Source organism: Melanostigma gelatinosum (genome assembly GCF_949748355.1).
Source record: "Melanostigma gelatinosum genome assembly, chromosome: 17".
In the NCBI taxonomy this organism is placed as follows: Eukaryota; Metazoa; Chordata; class Actinopteri; order Perciformes; family Zoarcidae; genus Melanostigma; species Melanostigma gelatinosum.
Window position 1 is genome coordinate 21,491,997 of NC_136650.1, and position 18,816 is coordinate 21,510,812.

Consider the following 18,816-nt stretch of genomic DNA (forward strand, 5'->3'; position numbering starts at 1 on the left):
ATGATTTTTAAACTTGTTTTTATTTTCTATTTTTTAAGAATGCACACAGGGTGTAGACCAGTGTGAGCTTTAAGTCCATAATAATCTAAACACATGGCACAACTCTTACCCACAATGCTTTACTCAGAATGAATAATATGTGTATATTAGTGCTGGCAAATTAAAATATTTAATCGCGATTAATCGCATCGATTTTTTGCGATGAATCGCATTGTTATGGCAAAGTTCAAGAATGAATTCAAAAGTAGTGTATTGTGCACTTTTATTTTAAAGTGCTGCTATATGAACAAAAGGGCAATAACATTTGGTTCACGAGATGCAGGCAGCATGTTTCACACTCAATGTGAATATAATTCATACTTTGTTGGCATCTTATTCTGAAAACCGGATGTTCGTCTGAAGAAACCGGATGTTGTCTCACGTTAATCTTTCCGCTAACTTTCAAAGTCCCTCGCTCGCTCCCGATCTGTGCGGTTTAAATGCGTTTACGGTGAATTTCAGCATATAGGTGCACTAACATGTAAGAGTCTGACGATAGGATGTTTGCTGGATTTTATCCCACCGCTCTTGTCATCCGCTTGTTGTTACGTGTATTGTCTCTTGTCTTTCAAGAAAAAGAAAAAAAAGTATAAAAATAAATTTAAAAAAGGCGTTAACGCGCGATAAAATAATTGTCGGCGTTAATTAATGAATGCGTTAATTAACGTGTTAACTTGCCCACTTTCTCTAGTTCACAATGAATTGCAGAGTAAATCTAAAACGGTCATTATTCCTGTTCTGCTCTGAGCCCCTGAAAGTAATTTAAACACCTGACACAACTGTTTCACAACCAAAACTTCAAAATAAAATCAATATTTCACAATATATGTCTGCAGAGCAGTAGTTTCTTCAGCAGGGTGGCGCTCATTCAACGAAAGAAACGGTTTTATTTCCCTGAGTTCCTGAAAGGCTCGACTTCCTGCTGATCCAACATTTCAGTCGATGTCTGATATACTGCGTGAATAAAACGATGGGTAAATGCCCAATATGTTCCCTCCAACACACAGACAGTGGCACAGTTCACAGGAAGTAACCGTGAATATGTGCAACCAGTGGGTACTGACTTGTAAAAGCAACCACCAACACCAACCGATGCAACATTGATGTGAGGCGCTGTAATATTCTGTAACTCGGTGGATACATGTGAGCAGGCACTGTTGTGTTTAACTTCTGAGCAGCTTGAGTTTTCTTACAGAGAAGTGTGCACCAACATGAAAACATATGAATAAAGCACGTGCCCGGGGCTCAGGCTTGTTTTCAGCTTTGGTCCATAAAGGACTCGGTGCAGCTCGTACAGTACGGCGTCCTCGTGGAACAAGAATTCTCTTCAGAGAAAAGGAGGATTTCTTTTGTTAGCCAACAGGGAGGCCGAGGAAAGGATTGATAACAGAAGGCTGTGGGAGCTCAGGGAATCGTTAAGTTCTTCTGTCATTCAAAATGCAGGTTGAGGCTCGCTGTGCAACTAACAGGTAGACTTTCAAACACACTTGGTGAATCCAGTTGAAAGTATTTTCATCTCATATTTAATGATTTAGTCACATTTGATGTTTTATTTCAATAAATCAATGTGATAAGTGGGATTGTGGTTTGCAGTAAGTCCCTGAAATGTTTTCAGCGGCAATTTGAGGATATTTAAAATAATCTTGAGTACAGTTTTACCCACGAGTATGAGATAAATGAATGGTTGGTTGAGGTTGTTCTTACAGGATAGAATACACTTTAAATTCACCAGAAACATTAAAGGAAGAAACATAAAGTGCAAATGTAGTCTGGTTCTAATAGATCATGGACGATTGAAGGGATTTTGATTCGTTCAGACGTTCCTTTGATTAAATGAATATGTTTTAAGGGGGTACAGACCCCTCATTACTTTCAAAAATACACAAGAGTAATCCTAGACGTTACAGTTCAATTGACGAAGACGCTGATTTTGTGTATGAAAGTGAAGAATTGAATGCCCTTTTATTAAAGGTAAGAATAAAAAGAGACCCGCTCACGTGAGCGGTGCATCGTTCCTCGTGTGCTCTGAGGAACACGAGAGGCTTTTGAATCAGCGAAACAGAAAATGAGCTCCGCATGCTGCTGAGCACATCTCATGTTGATTCCACTCTGAGAAAAACACTCGACGGGAACAGAAGTGTTGTGATATGAAAGCTGCATCATTTCCATCATGAACTGTTTATAAATGTCGTCAGATAACTTTACAGACTTTCAGAAGTTACTTCATGGAAGATCCTCAACTTATATGTGAATGAAGGACTTGTTGCAATGGAGTGTGTCACCATTGTTGTGCTTTACCATCGACCCATTCTCGTCTTTTCCAGGGGGAGCAGGTCAACAGCAGACCACACAGAAGTGATTTCCATCACCTGACAGCTGGGAACCTGAGGATTCCTTTGATTCAGGACTCAGCTGATGAACCTGGAATGAGCATTGTGTTCTCAAGGGCGTAGAACATGTGACGAACGTTTCTTAGACTGCGGTCGAGCTGTGAAGCATCGATGTGTGAACGTGTAAAAGTGTTTGAATGCAAAGCGGGGCGGTGCTGAAATGAAGAACGGTGAGCAACCTTTGGCCGGATCCTGAAGGTGGAAATAAAATTACACGCACGGTCGATAATGTCGAATCAGATTACGTTTTGGGAAATCAACCTTGAACACCCCCAAAGGAGCTCTGGCTTTTATTTATTTACTCTATTTTGTAAAGGGGGGGGGGGGGGGGGGGTTTGGCAGGCGAGTGCTCTTCACTTCATCACATCATCAACACCGTCACCGCCTGATTAATATCAGATATGAACAGGTCAACTGCATGCTAATGGCAGATGATGAGATGATAGGTTTGTTTACCAGAGGACAGCGGTCGGGGAATGCGCGTGTGTGTGTGTGTGTGTGTGTGTGTGTGAGAGAGAGATTAGTCACCACGGGATAATGTGTCTTCTTCTGTGTTGCGGTGCGACGTGCGCGTAGGTGCTCGTAACTTCTGGACCACATGATTGAGATAATTATCCTCGCTGCTCACCACATGCAGATTATGTTTTGTTTTGAACCGTCACGCGATGAAATCATCACAGTTTCAAGTTTGATTGTCAAATAATGAAGACTTCGTCGGCTTCCATGTCCTTGAATCTGGTAAGTTTTGATCGTTGTCTTGAAATGGTTGCTGTTTGTTTTGTCTTATAAGATAATGTTCGGTACCAGTTGTTTGTGATGTAACTTTCTTTGCCGGCTATAAGAAAAGTTGGTTCGCTTCAAATTCAGAATCCACAGAGGCAATTCATCAGCTGGCCATACTTGTGGATCCATGAAAGAGACATTTAAAGACACACGCCCTCCTCTGTACAATGCGGATGAATCCCTGAGATTACAGAAGCTGCCATCGAAGAAGAAAGTGTTGAACTAACCAGTGAATGGTATCATGTAGCGGTCAATCGCTGTTAATGGTGTGTTGGCTGGGCTGACTGAAGTGTAATCGACTTTTAACGCTTACAGTTAATCGACAACGATGTGTGAGCTCGTTGACAAATGGGATAAAAAAGCATCTTCTTAATTTCTCCTCCCACACGAACCTGTTGACAACCAGCTTCCCAGTGATGAGCACGTGGTGCTGCAGCTCATGCAAACAACTTCACACACTCTGTGCTTGCAGGTCCTCAGCAACACACAAAGCTATGACATCATACAGCTGTGCACAAACACAAGTCATGAAGTCCAGTGAAACAGACGATGGTTGAGAGATACCAGCCGACTGAAAGAGCCCCAAACAGCTATAGTCATCATGTTGAGATATAACACATATACTGAACTGTTTCTATTCTCAGTCACTGTACCCTCGAAATAAAAGGCCCCAAAGCACTGTTGATATGTCACTTTATTAAGTTTGAATATGTTTTCAGGTGAGAAAGTAACCGTTTAGATTCCAAATGTGAATCCAAATAATCACTTTACCCAAATAATGCATGTTTGCAAATAATGCATGTTTGCAAATAATTCATGTTTGCAAATAATGCATGTTTGCAAATAATTCATGTTTGCAAATTTGCTGCGATTGTTTTCAGAGATGTGAAAGCCGCTAAATAGTGTAATATAAGTATATTATATATTATATGGATCAACTATTTTATTCAATGTAATACAGGTAGACTGGTGTACAGTAGTGAAACAATGAATACACTAAATATTAACAGGATGAAATAAACAAGAGCATTCTGCAGTGTGTGCAGGTAGAAGTATGAAGATGACATTTGAGTAGGAAGACAAGCGTCTGTGCATCTTTGAAGGTAATTTTCCAATTACCTTGTGAATTAATATTCCCATTTTAGGCCAAGTCATGCCAGAGACTTGAGGAAATGGGATTGGCTGTCTGCTCAGACCTGAGTCTGATGAGGGACGGGGGAGGAGGTCAACTCGTCCCGCCGACTGACACCCTGTCAGATACGCCGTGTACTTTGCCGAAATTGGCCAGAAATTGGCCAGAAATGTCATCATCTTTTAGTTTGAGAACTCCTGCGCTCGAAATACGGTTCATTAAAAATGTTTCCAGATCCCAGAAGATATCCAAGAACATAATCCAAATATATTTTAAACCTACTTTTCATGGTGGCTATCCTCTTGATATCTATTTATGGTAATAACGGTGAATTTTAAGTAATTCCACTCACGAGAGACGTTTCCAGCAACAGTCTCCGTTTCAGGGAATGTGAAATCTTTCAGAGCAAATTGAGGAGTAGCTGCAGGGGCCAGCAGGCTGAGACCGTTAGCTGACCTTTGGAAATGCATTTCACGTGCATTTCAGATATGCAGTTCAAGAAAGCGCTGCAGCCTCGTCCACACAAACCTTATCCTCCAGCAGGAACAAAACAAACAGTTACCTCTGAGCCACGGAGGGAATGGAACCCTCACCTCTGTGTTATTATCTCCCTTCACCTGTTCAGCTGCAGAGGACTCCTTGATAAATTGCCCCCGAAATAATCTCCCGCGAGCCGTCACAACATGCTGTCGGCAAACAATCACCCAACCTCATTAGCGTGGCGTATCGACACCAGTGTAAACCTCAGCTGAGAGCATTAGCATGCTGTGGAGTATTGATGTCCTTGTGAATCAACATCGGCGGTAAATACAGCAGGTAGGACGAGGACTCTGTTCAGGGAAACGAAGGCGGGAGAAGAGGGAACCCTGAGCCGGAAGGCCGGTCGAGTCTGTTCGCTGCAGAACACCGAGCTTACTTTGTGCACTCGTTCTGCACCGAGCCCATGTGTCGGTGTTTCAGCAGACGACTGTCTCTGCACACTCTCTCCAACCTGCTTTGACAGCGACAATTTCACCCTCTTCTGGGACTATTTATTTAGAGGTGACGGCACACGGAGCAACACAACACCATTCTCTCAATATCCTGCACATTAGCACGGTTCTATTTTAGTTTCTATGAGACACTGGTGCTCGTGTTGCTTCTTATGCAGCTTATATTTTCTCTCGTTTTTAATCGGATGTTGATTTTCTCGATGTTGCTCACTCTTTCTATTGTGCGCGGGAGTCGGTATTACTTCTTCTACACGTTGTCACTAAATGTTAATTGTCGGACTTTCACAACTTTCTCTTATTGGGTCTTTAAAGTTGTCCGGGTTTTTAAAGTGGAGCTGAATGGATGGAGCACGCCATGCATTAGTCGTGTGCTGGTTTAAATGCTCACACCAATAGAAATGGCAGATGTCTGCAGTAAAAACTCTTCATTAGTTGTGCTTGTTACATGAAGTGATTTTTGATTCTGTGTCATGTGTTCCTCTGGGCTCTGGGCCCGGGGCAGCTGCACTCATTACAACACACACACACACACACACACACACACACACACACACACACACACACACACACACACACACACACACACACACACACACACACACACGAACACACCCCTGCCAATCCGCCCCCTCTACGCGAACTGGAATCCCCAAATCTGCTGTAAATGTTGGAGTCCCCTCGGAGGCATTTTCCCCGCGTGTGAGTCAGCTGCCGGGCAAAACAGCCTCCGTTAAGAATGTGGACATGAATTAAAGGAGCAATGAATGAGGTTTAAAGTCTGTATCCGTGGGGTGTGAAAGGAATTCTTGACCAACACCAAACACTCAGTGTGTCCGTCACCATTCGAAAGTCAACTTCCACCTCTCGCTGGTGTTTTCAGAGATCTGGAGCTTTTAATCACTCAACTTTTTTGTCTGTTTCATCTAATTTGCTCTCATTTCACTCCAATTGATTTATTCCTCCCTTCATTGTGCCTTTTAATAGTTCTATGCATTTCCATGCCTTGCTGGTTACACTTGAATGTAAAGCGTGTTGAGTGATAAACTCTGCCGTTAACATGAAACAACCCTGTCTCCTGCTAAATCGTGTTCCCATAAAACTAAACTGCATTCTCTGTTATGATTCGAGGTAAACATATTTTCTACCGGAAGGTCTTCAACACGCATACAAAACAAAAACGCAACAAATTACTTGGCAAGGTTTAGTACAAATATAATGGTTTGGCTTGAAATAACTGTTTATTATGTTCTTCAAGTAAAAGATTTAAATGAATCCTGAATCAACACTTACTGTTGACTTCACACTGGAAACAAACAGCTGTTTTCTGGGTGGAAGTCCTGTGTTTGTTCGAACCCTCTATCCTGCCCGTAGTCGGAATCTTTGATGTTCATAAAAAAGGTCATAAAACGATCTGACAACCAGAACAGGGAAAACAGGGGTCAAATCCTAAACCATGACACACTGACGTCGGCCGCTTCTGAGTTTCTTATCTGAGTGCTTAAAGCGACAAAAAAGCGGTGAGCAGAAGGCATCTCTCATTGAAAACAATTATAACAAACCAGCTCCTCGTTGCTAAAATCTGCTGTGGCTGATTGAAGTCTTCCTGTTAGCGACCGATGAACTGTAGCGCTTCCCTTCTTTACGGATGACACGTGTGCTTGGACAAGAATAATGAGGCTCAGGAGCTTTCAAACCAAAAGTGACTGCATCACCGAGTAAAGTAACTAAAGAGGTATGAGGCTGCGTCGAAGCTCTTCTCCTTGAACACAATGTAAGGAGAAGTTATTATTCCCGGCACGGTAGAAAATATCCTCCAGAGGCCGGAGGGTTGTGTATCAGGTTCATCTGGTTCTCGCCATCAGCACTTTCTTTCCCTTTCATCCTCAGGTTTAACAGGGTTTGTACACGAATGCGTCTCATTTGGTTTTCCTCTGATAATGGGCACCGCAAGCGAGAGATGTTATCCTCCTGTGAACGCCACGAGGCGAGCGAGTGTGTTGAACTCTAGTTTTTTTTTCAAAAGAACAAAAGAGTGACCTTTTATTGTCAGGAACTTGTTGGTTTTTCCCCTTTCATCCGAGTTGTGCAAACCTCTGCACAATCCAGCTCAACTCCAAACATACCTGTGGGTTTGTGGCTGGTGTGCGCTGTATGTGCTGTGTGATGTGTTGGGTGGAGGCTGCAGGGGAGGAGGGCACCTCCTGCTGGCTGGCCCTGCTGACACTGTGACTTTCTCTGGGCAGATAAGGCCCGACATGTTAACATTAAAAACTCAACATCAGGAAAACATCGTCCTTCAACTTTCAAGCTGTTTGAGGACCAAGCATCACGATGTAAACGCAGTCTGCCTCCGTCTCGCCCCACCGGTGTACTGCTCTCTGTGGTTTGCCAATCGACTGCTGCTTAATGCGGGATTCAACGATGGCTCCGGGTCTCTGTGAAGATGTGGGCTCAACAGTCACCGACCTCCCGTCACTGGGTTCGCCTGAAGTCTTATAAATCCATCTTCTGTTCCGCGACCGAACATCAGACAGCCTGGAGCATGCTGGGTAGTGGAGTAGCCTCAGGTCGTAGCTTAGCTTAGCTTCCATCTCAGCTCTCCTCCCTGCGGCGGTTGGGAGGCGTTTAGTCCGACAGCTTTGGCTGCGTGGTAGATTTGGGAGATTTTCAGATGCTGAGTGTATTCTGTCACATGCCTTCAGTGCTCCAGTGATGAACGCGGAAAAACATCAAATTCAGACAAACAAAACAATGTGTTTATTGTAATAAAATGCCCCGAGTCCTATTTGTGACTGGTGTTATTAGAAAATAGAGCTGAAGGTGCCCTCTGTACGATGCGTTTAACACACCAAATCAAGTCAGATGAAATTCAACTCCTGTAAATGCGCTCTATCACAGTTTAAAACCCGCGGCCTCAGAGGAATGAGTCAGTATCTCCAGAACAATAAAGAGGCCGAGCAGTTATCTCGTTGTGCCGAAAGTCTCCCTGAGAATTCCGTTGCAGTCGCTCATTCTGTGAGTCGGCGTCAGATGGTGTTTCTCCTGAGCCAATCAACTCAAACACACCTGCCGATTAAACGGACTCTGATCCTCAATGCGCAGCATCATTTTCATCGTTGACTAATAAAGATAAAAGAATAAAAATGTTTTTTATTCACGCAGGAGTGAGAAGGTGCAACCTGCCCAGTGAGAGGTCCTTTCTATCCACAGGCTACGAACACAGACTAAAACAGACGGTATTCTTATCACACGTACACCAGGATGCCATGCGAATACATATTTATGTTACTCCGTCCTATGCTGCAGTTCATCGCTCCCTCTCAGCTCCACCTCACTTCATCTTACCCACACTGGAGCCAATCACTTGTCATCATGCTCTTCATCAGGCCAATTTGCTGCACCTGCAGAACTGTTGATGATGATGATTCTAAATCCTAACCACCACAACCAGCGTCTCAGTGAGGCATTAAAGATAGCTTTCCAGACCATTGGCCATCTCACAATCTGGCTGTTTTAACAATACATTCATTAATCAAATCTAAAAAATAAGTAAAATAATGAAATGATTCAATTTAAATGTATTGATGGCATCGTGGGGACAGCTTTAAAACAGCCCTTAGATCATCACTCAGTGAGATCAAATACAAACAATAAAACATTCGTCATGTGATTTTGTTAACAGTTGATCTAATAGACGCTTAAATGCTGCTAATGTGAGTCCCGACAGACATGTCAGAGGGTTGAGTGACTGGCAATGCAACAGACAAAGTCTCTGACCAACAGAAGACTCTGTTTGTTTGCATGAGTTGAGGTCGGAGACGTCCAGGAACCGTAACACTTTAGATCCGTGTCCCTTCGGTGTCCTTGAGCGAAAACATATACTGACTTGTTATCAGCTGATGGAATGTCCCTGAAGCCCTTCGTCCACTCTTACCTGCCGTCCACACAAAGCAGACCAGAAGTGCTTCTTATTGAATTTCGGTGCACAGCTGAAGAACCTTTTGTAAATCGGGAATGAGTTTTATTTTTGCTTCCAGATGTTCTTTTGTCTGGGATACTGGGAGGTGCAAGGGTGAAACAAACACAGGACTCCAGTGCAGGAGGCCGCTGCAGCAAAACTAAAAGTGACGTTAACATTTTGTAGTCACGACAACGTCAACCACGCTCTTTTCCTAAACCGGACTGGGTGGTTTTATTTGGTTTATTTTGGGAAGAGAATGTGTGTCATGACTCTTGACACTCTGACACGAGAGGAGTACGTAGAGCGACGTCGTTTAAAGCTGAGGAGCACCGACCAGGTGGCGTTATTTCACCATGTTCTGTATATCAGTGGACGTAGTCTCTCCGTCACCTCAGCCTTTGGTTTGTGGACTGATGTTTTGAAACCTCAAGTCTTCGATTACGGCCCTCGTCATCTTGGCTTCTTGCAACCAGTGAACAGGAAGTGAGCATATCTGGACTGAGGAGGAGCGACGTAGAGACGCCGTATACGTCTCTGGTAGAGGCCTGTCAATCACAGTAGCCCCGCCCTAAAGCATCCCCTGCTTTATGGTCTGTGTGACTCTAAATGGACCATAATGTACTAAATGAACATCATGCTGCATTGAAGAAGACTTGAAACTAGAGATTGAGACATAAACTCATGTTTACAATGTTTACTGATAAATAAATCAATAGAGAAGTAGAGTCATTTTCTCATAGACTTCTACACCATCTGATATACTTGATAACTGGAGATAGCTACAGTATAAGAGCAGAGAAGTCAATGTCAATTCTCTGCATTTGCTGTCCCCAGCAGCAGTGATGTCCTTTGTCTCTTCATTTAAAAAAGGTGACTTTTATTCATTATATAAATTAAAAGTTGTCAAAGCTAAGATGAGATCTAACTGCTGCTCTCTTATTTCTATTGTTCTGACCTTTAACCTTTAACAGGTAAACTTTGGGACCTAAATGTGTGACGAAGCAGCACGAGTGTAGTGATTTAAAGTCAGTTCCGTTGACTTAATGTGAAGAGTTGCAGGTTGAAAACATCGTTGCTCTCTGTTGTTGTAGACGCCGGAACAGACTTTTTACCGTTTCTAACCGTGGAAAACAAAATGCAGTGTGTTGTGTGTTGTTGGTCGTTGCTCAACTCTTTGAACAACAGAGAGCTACCGGTTATCATGGGCGCCAACAATTAAACCACTCTGACACAAGGCGTGCTTAAAGTCTTCTGGTGCCTCTTTAACGTCACTTTAAAACCAGCTTAGTTTGTCGAGCACAATGAAACGATTTTCATCAAACGAGTGGAATAGATGTGTGAGTACTTCACCTCTCCTCTCCTCCTTTTATTTTGATTGATGGAGATGTGTCGGAGGGTCCAGAACCACAGGTGCTGGGGAGGTATCCGGTAATGAATGGCTCCCAGCACAATGTTAATCATGATTAATGAGACCAGCCAGGAGGCAGCGGTGCCTGACAATAGAGCGAGCCGACCAGGCGCGGCGGACGCCGGCCCTCGGCACAAAGTCCACGCGGAGCCGATCGGCGGGGGGGGGGGTTCAGGCCAGCTGAGAGCGGACCGTAAATCAGCTTTTCCAACTGAAGGAGCAATATGGCAGCTTCGTTATTCGCCCTCCTGGGATGAAATGAAAAAGTTGATGACGTATGACTGAGACTCTTCTATGAAGAGCAGCCTACAGATGTATCTGCCTGTTACGTTTGGGTGAATTAGCAGCCCTTTGAAGTACCTAATTAAAACTCATGCATATTCGTAAAAATATGTCTTGAACAAAAGTCTTCTAATGTACAGACCAATCAGCTGTTATTGGGTCTATTTTTACTGCCCATCAAAACTATCCTTACCTGCGTTCATGACAACGATGGCGTGAAAAGGACAGATTGTTTTGGCTCTGCTGGAGGAATTCACTGCACTCTACTCTAGTTGTTGACATGGCAGCAGAGCCCCTTCAAATTATTCAGTTTCACTGCAAAGAAATAAAAATAAAACCACGTGACCTCAGATGAAATCACAATGTGTACTTCGGACAAACAAAAGCTCACTTTTATTTAAATTATAAACATTCTAAGGATTTACTCTCTTAACTTTTGACTTGATGCATCAAAAGAAGCTGTAACAGGTTTTTTAGTTGTCTTCTTCAAATGATATCCAGTGATGTGGAGTGACTGTACCAGAGTGACACCGCTCTCTGTCTGTTTGGTGTATTTTGTTGTGTGTTGTGTATCTTTGCTCCGGGAGCTGGCGGAGGTGGGCGTACAGCCTGTTTCATCTCCAGAATGGATACAAAGTAGTTTTTCTGTGTGCGAGCTTATTGCCAGAGCAAGTGATTGGATCAAACCTGAACCTTTTTTATTCATTTCTCCCACAGAACAAGTGGGGCCGTTTGAGCGGGCTAACCATCTGCACTCCTCCAACAGTCGCATGTCGAAAAACAAGCAGCGGAATGAAATGAGACAATATTTCGGGTGTATTGTGCAGCTGGAGCTCCCAGAAGCATCCGTGCAGTTTGTTTCCCCCATCGGAGGCCTGAGGGAGGAGGAAATCACCTGGTCACTGGTCAGCGAGCGGCTATAATAGCTCCGTGTATTGTATGGCAGCGGTAAGCATGGATGCTGGAGCGGGCGGGACAGGTGCTCAAGTTAATCAACTGGGAAGGAGTGTGTGTGTGTGTGTGTGTGTGTGTGTGTGTGTGTGTGTGTGTGTGTGTGTGTGTGTGTGTGTGTGTGTGTGTGTGTGTGTGTGTGTGTGTGTGTGTGTGTGTGTGGTACTGAGAGACATTACATTTCCACACTGCAGTAGGAAGCCGCAGACACCCGCAGGCAGGCGGGGTGAAAGGTCAGAGGATGTATTCACTGAGGGCTGTTCATTGTGGCTGTCGATCTCATCGACGTGTGTTGTGTCAACACAGCCTCAAATTCATGTGTAAAGTCGTTTTTTATGATTAAGGCATCGTGTCTTTAAGCATGAATCAGAGTGTGCACAAATCGCTTCCGAACGTCTGACGCACACACAGCTAACAGCTCCACCTGCTGAAGAGACGCATGTTTTCTGAGGAGTTGGTGGAATCTCCATGAAACCTTTTGATGTGTAGCATGTGGGCTGGCTAACATCAGGCTGGTAGCAATGTCCTACTCTGAACCTCAGAGTCATAAACAGACGTTTTCACCAAATGATCGCGCTAGATGTCAATATCATGGTTTGCGGCGAGCGTGAGTAAAAAGAACAGCTTCTCATCTTTGTTCTTAGCGGTTATTTGTGTACGCACATTGACGCTCATTCAAGTTCCTTGTATGTGCACACTTGCATGAATCTGATTGTAGTCGGCAGTCTCTTCCACCAGTTTGTGTTTGACTGTTGGATGCTCGCAGAAACAGTTTACTTGAAGCTGAACGCGTTGAAAAGAAAAGAGGTTCCCTCACAGACTGTCTCTCGCCTCTCGTAAGGAAGTAGAAATTACATTTAAATGTCAGTTGTTATGTCCAGCAGTGTGCTGAGTCACTGTACCTCCACATGTCCGTCCGTCCGTCCATACATCCGTCCTGTCTGTCTCTCTGCCCGTGTGTCTGCCTGTTTGTCCTTCCTAATCATCCCCCGGGGACAACAGAGACCGACTGAACGGGAACTCTGCGGCGTGTGAACGACTGATCGGCTCTCCGTTTCCAGGGTAACTCGCTCTCACTGTATGCGAACCTGTCGACCTTTGCAGCTGTCTGTCTGTCAAACCGTCTGCCTCCCTCCCAGCGCTGTCCCCGTTAAATGTCCCCTCGTCTCCGTCTCCGTCTCTGTTGCCGTGCCGTCTGTCTGCCCACATCTTTAGTTGGATCTCAAACACCCTCTTCTTCAGCCCGCCCGTCTGTCCACGTGGCAGGTTTTGTTCATATTTAATTCACAAACTCCTGGGCTTTTCACGGCCGGGATTTGAATTTGTTTGCTTCTTTATCGCAGGCCATCTGAAAGAGAGAGAGAGAGAGAGAGAGAGAGAGAGAGTAGAAAGCAATTAACAGGAGCCAGAACTTCTATTCCTGAATGGGATCCTAGAAAACAGCTTTCCAGCTTATCGCTGGCTGATAGCAGATCTGAGATTGGGAGGTTTGGAAAATTACATTTTCTCTGGCAGCTTTGCCAGCTGGAAGTCTTTCCCGAATGAAAAGAAATGATTGTACGCGGTGTACAAGCTGCCAGACTAATGTGTCAAGCGCTCCGTAAGCCTCGCACGGTGGTTGTTGGCATGACATCAAACTGGGATCCTCATTGTGAAATAAAGCGGCCTCACCAGTTCTTCAACAGTTTATGGTGGTGTTGCAGAACTGCAATGTCAGTTTCAGAGTCAGACTTCACCTCCACATGCCTGTAGTAGCACTGTGAGAAGGCTACAGAGGAGCTACTGCATCGTTAAAGGAACACGCCACCAGAAATGTGTCGAAACGCATCTAAATGTCCATCAACTCTCAAACAGTTGCCCGTTTTTTGGGGGAAATTCTGGTCTGTAAAGACGAAAACTTTACACAGATGTTTCCTCTTTTTATGTTTTTGGTTTGTCCATCTGTCCATTAATCCCTTTCTTGTGAACTTGATATCTCAGCAACACGTTGAGGGAGTTTCTTCAAGTTTGGAACGAAAGTCCACCTGAAGTCCTGGATGAACTGATTCGATTTTGGTGGTCAAAGGTCACTGTGGGCTCACGTACATCCCATCCTTGTGTACTTGATATCTCAGCAACACCTTTTTAGGAATTTCATAACATCTGGTACAAACATCCACTTTAGGTTGAAAATATTAGATTTTTGTGGTCAAATGTCACCGTGACTTCACAGAACACTGTTCTTGGTCATAATCCAATAATTTACATGCAAATTATGACAATTTCACACAAATATCTAACATCCAACACAATGAAGTGATGACATATTGGACAGACATGGATGTAAACTGCAACTTGACTGTTTGGCAAAGTATATTTTCAGGGTTGTTCTATTTAAATCATATTTGCTGGCTTGCATATCAAAGGCCGTCTTAATTGAAAAACCATGATTTCATGACTCATTTATCTTGAAGATGTTGCTTTCAGAACATCCAGGTCATCCGCGTCTGTTCGCTGTTCGAGAAAAGCCGACGCGTTGCGCACTTAGACACATTTTCTGTCCATTTAGCCGCAGCATAATGTCGTGGGAGAGCTTGTTAGAGCCGTCGAGTGCCTTAATGCGCCGGGGGACGAGATGAGTGATGGAATAAAACAAAGGAGGGTTGGTGTTGTGCCTTTCATCCTCCGCGTTCAGCGGCAGACGTGTTATTAGTTTGTACTCTGATTAAAGACGGGCCTCGCCTAAACGCCCAAGAATCACTCATTCTATTAGCCCTCACAAAACACTGTGTGCTTTATTCAATCTCTGCCTTTTTTTTTTTTTTTTGGACTACAAAGCAGATTACAGTGGTCGCTTCATCGATTAACTTTAATCTTCTCTGCACACTTGTGTTCAAGGTAATCAAGAGGCTGCCAATTAATGCTAATATAACATGGATCGATCTTAAATGATCACACTACGTGATACTATATCAGCCCATGTTCAGTTAGAAGAATTCTGACGCAGCATCTTTTTTTTCATATCATAAAACTGTTTAAATTTAAGTGATTGTTAATTGTTGTGCTGTCTTGATCCCATCTCTGTGATACTTCCTTGTTGCTGCTTGTACATGAATGAACTGTGAATCAAGCACATTTTTGTCACTCTTTAATCTCAGCTAGTGTCTCACTGCACGACATTGCCATGGTTTCCTGCGTAATATGGGAGTTAAAGATATTATTTAATGAATGTAGCGCTGATTAATATCCCCGAGTTCTGTGTATATTGTTTGTTTTTTATCCCAGCTGACATTGAGCGATGACAGCGTTCACCCTGGACAGGCTGCCAGACGATCAAAGGACTGACACATAGAGACAGACAACCATTCACCCTCACATTCACACCTACGGGCGATTCAGAGCAATCAATTAGCCCAAGCTGCATGTCTTTGGACTGTGGGAGGAAGCCGGAGAACTGAGAAAACCCACGCTGACACGGAGAGAACATGAGCTCTCCCCACAGAAAGCCCGTCCAGCCTGGGAACTGAGCACCGGTCCCGCTTGCTGAGGCGTTACAAGTGGTCGATATTTGATATTTTCACATTTTTTGCCATGAGAATTGTCTTTATTTACTTGGTTCCTGCAGCTGCCGAGCAATCAAAAAATAAATAAAGATAATGTCATCTCTAAACTCACTACAAGGCCTTTTCGTGACAAACGCTGTAAGACTTGATTTGTTTTCATTGCGGCTTCAAAAACAAATACAATTTAAAGTACCACAGAAGAAGAAAGCACACACTCTTGTGTATTTCCCTGCTTGTCTTAAGGAGGATGGATCCATCAGCCCCCACAATGGCTGAAAACTGTGAACTAGCTGTGAACTAGCTGTGAACTATGTTTCCAGGCCATGCTAATTTCTGCTTTGACAGACCAAAGTGCCTCTTGTGTGTGTGTGGGCTCCTGGGATTTGTATATATTGTCTCTACTGTGGGCTATGAATGTCTATCTTTTGTCCTTGCAACTGAAATCTTTCATATGGACCTTTTTTTCCCCCAGTAACGTAGAGCAAGCAGTCTGAGTAAACCAGTCGCGAGCAGCTCCTGTCACACTCTATGTTTCTTCTGGAGCTTCTGACAGTCACTAGAAGCACATGTCAGGCCCTTTGAGAGAGTCACTGTGTTGTAGCAGAGCTGGCGTCTCAACTAAGACGCTTCGCTGTCTGTGTCTTTCTGTGAGGGAGTGTCAGGACAAAGCCATAGCCCTGCTATTTATTCATTTATCTGGGTTAACTTTGAGTGTTCGTCGGCTCTGAATATCTTGTAAAGCTTGTAAAGCATCGGTCGGTTTTTTGATGCTTGACATCAAGAAGAATCCAAAGGTATAAGAGTGGATGTTGGTGGATGGAGCACTCTGTGTTTGGGCTGGTCAGAGAAGAGCGGACACCAACCACCACACTTTAAATTTAGCAATGAATCTACAGGCTCTTAGTCAGTGAAGAGCTGACACACTTATCTATCTTACCTTTAAGAAATTCTGAATACCAACCCATGTCCATGGGGCGATACTCAACCATGTTTGATTGCTAAACTCACAGAAGAATCTTAATCTCCCCTTTATTCTCCACTAATTGCGATCATTATTCCACCGAGACAGCGAGTGATTCCGTTAAAGCGATCGCTCCAGTCGAGACTTCTCCGATTCAGTCGCTCTCGCCTGAATTCCCCTCGTGGCTGTGGGAACCTCGCAGTCCCCTCAGATACCCTCAGATCTGTACACATCCTGAGCTGCAGCGTCGAGGGAGCCGGCAACCCAGGCCCGGAGAAGAGAACAGCGCCGGGTGATTCTTTTTTTTGAGAGGGGCAATCGAGTGAGACTGCAGGAGCGAAGTGGCCGAGGCACATCTTCCTTCAGTGAAATGGGGTTTTATTTGGAGACCCTTTAGTAGTCCCTTCTTTCCTGCTCCATTCATCTTCATAAAGTTGTCACAGAGGTTGGAAAAAGGCAAGAGTCCATTTGGAGTCCTAGAGGGGCTACAAGAATGTGTTTTTTTTTCACAAAGAAGAGCTGCCGCAGTGCCACTGAGCTGGGAGGTGAACACAGGCTGCGCTGACTCTTTACTGGCAGAATAAAGCCTTTAAATGATCTGACTGAAGTACCATAATGCTACTTTAGTACTACGATGCTATGCAGCAGCCCATTCTCATTCCGCAGGCATCAAATACCGACGTCTTATCGGCGGCTGATACCGACACACAAGGCATCCTTTAGCGTCTGTACGAGACGCACCGGGCTTTGATGTCACTACAATGTAAACCCATCCGCGTCATTATTAGAGCCTCAGACAAAATGCTCTGGGAGCGTGATGACGTTGCATAAAGGGACGGAAAACCCGCACAGGGCAGGCGGGTTATTTTGTTACATCAGTGATGTTTGCTTGTCTTCTTGTCTTGTATTGTTTACGTTTTAACTTGCGTCGTTATTTCACGCCTAACCATTTAGTTTTTCCAAACCCTAACTCAGTGGTTTAGTTCCCTAAATCTAAGCAGGTGTTTTTGTTGGAGTTCACAATGTTAACCACTTTGTAACATACTGACAATGAGAAGGTGTTGTATGCGGGACGAAATAGGGATGCTCATAAAGCGGATAAAACCGAAAGGAGACCTAAATATAAAGTATAATAGAGTACATTTCACATTTTACGTTTTTCAATAAAGGTGAGAAACATTTACTGCCAAACATTTATGGAATGATTTCGAATAGTGCTGTTAGTTACAACGGTTACATTTGTGTCAAAAGTCTTACTTTTACTTTCGCGGTTGGATATGAAATTGTGGAAATAACTCAAAATAACGGTAAAACTACATTTCCACTGCCGTCATGGAAGTAAATGGTGTGTGGTTGTTGGATGGATCTTGTTGAGCCGTACTTGGAATTGTTCCCATTTCACACTGTAAGAAGTACTGATCTGCTGTCAGGACAGCTAAAAGAGCAGCTAAAGTCCAGAAATGAATGCGGACAGAATTTACATTATTTGATTGACCTTGATTTTTCAGCATGATGACACAGTTGTAATGAACTTATTTTAATTGTTTGTGTACATTATGGTAAATATGGTAACTTGGTAAATGGAAGCCATTTCAGGTTATATTTTCTTGATGAGCCACATCTTATAACAAGTTATGATCCTAACTGATACAGATGAAGCCAAGAAAATCAATTAAACTACGAATATAAAGCCAAGAAAAACAGGTGATGCTTTAATTATGCAAAGGCCGTGCAAATCAGTACAAGGGAAGCATCTTTCTCACTGCACAACTCTGAAACAGCCTCAAAAAGTCGATGCGCCCGCTTACAAGATAAGACAAATCAAGCGCGCCTCATGTTTTATTCAAAACGGACGCCAGTAGGTCTTTGCATGCGTCTGGACTAGATCCAGATCTGTGGCTACATCTTGGCCGAGTTATTGCAAAAAATGCGTCAGAGCCAATCTGTCAGGGACACAACCACTTCATGATGGAAATCAAATCCATCATCCCTGACGTTGGCTGGAGGGGAAATGGAGAGAGTTTCATTAAAAAAGTGGGCAGTGCTATTGGTTAATTGACAGACATTGATGGACTTTGCTCAAAGCATAATTCTCAAACTCATTGTTATTGTTGCAGCATCTCATGTCTTACTTCCACACACACACACACACGCAGTTGTGTTTTCAAGGCGTTAGGGGACATTACATGTATTACATTAATTCCCTAGAAACTTGCTCTAACCTTAACCAAAACCACTGCTAACCTAATCCTAACCCTGACTTTAACTTTAACCTGCCTAAAATGTAATGATTTAAGTGAAGAGGACAAGCATTTCGTCCCCAGAAGAGAGGCGAGTCCCAACAACTTGACTGTGTAATGTCCCCACAATGCAGG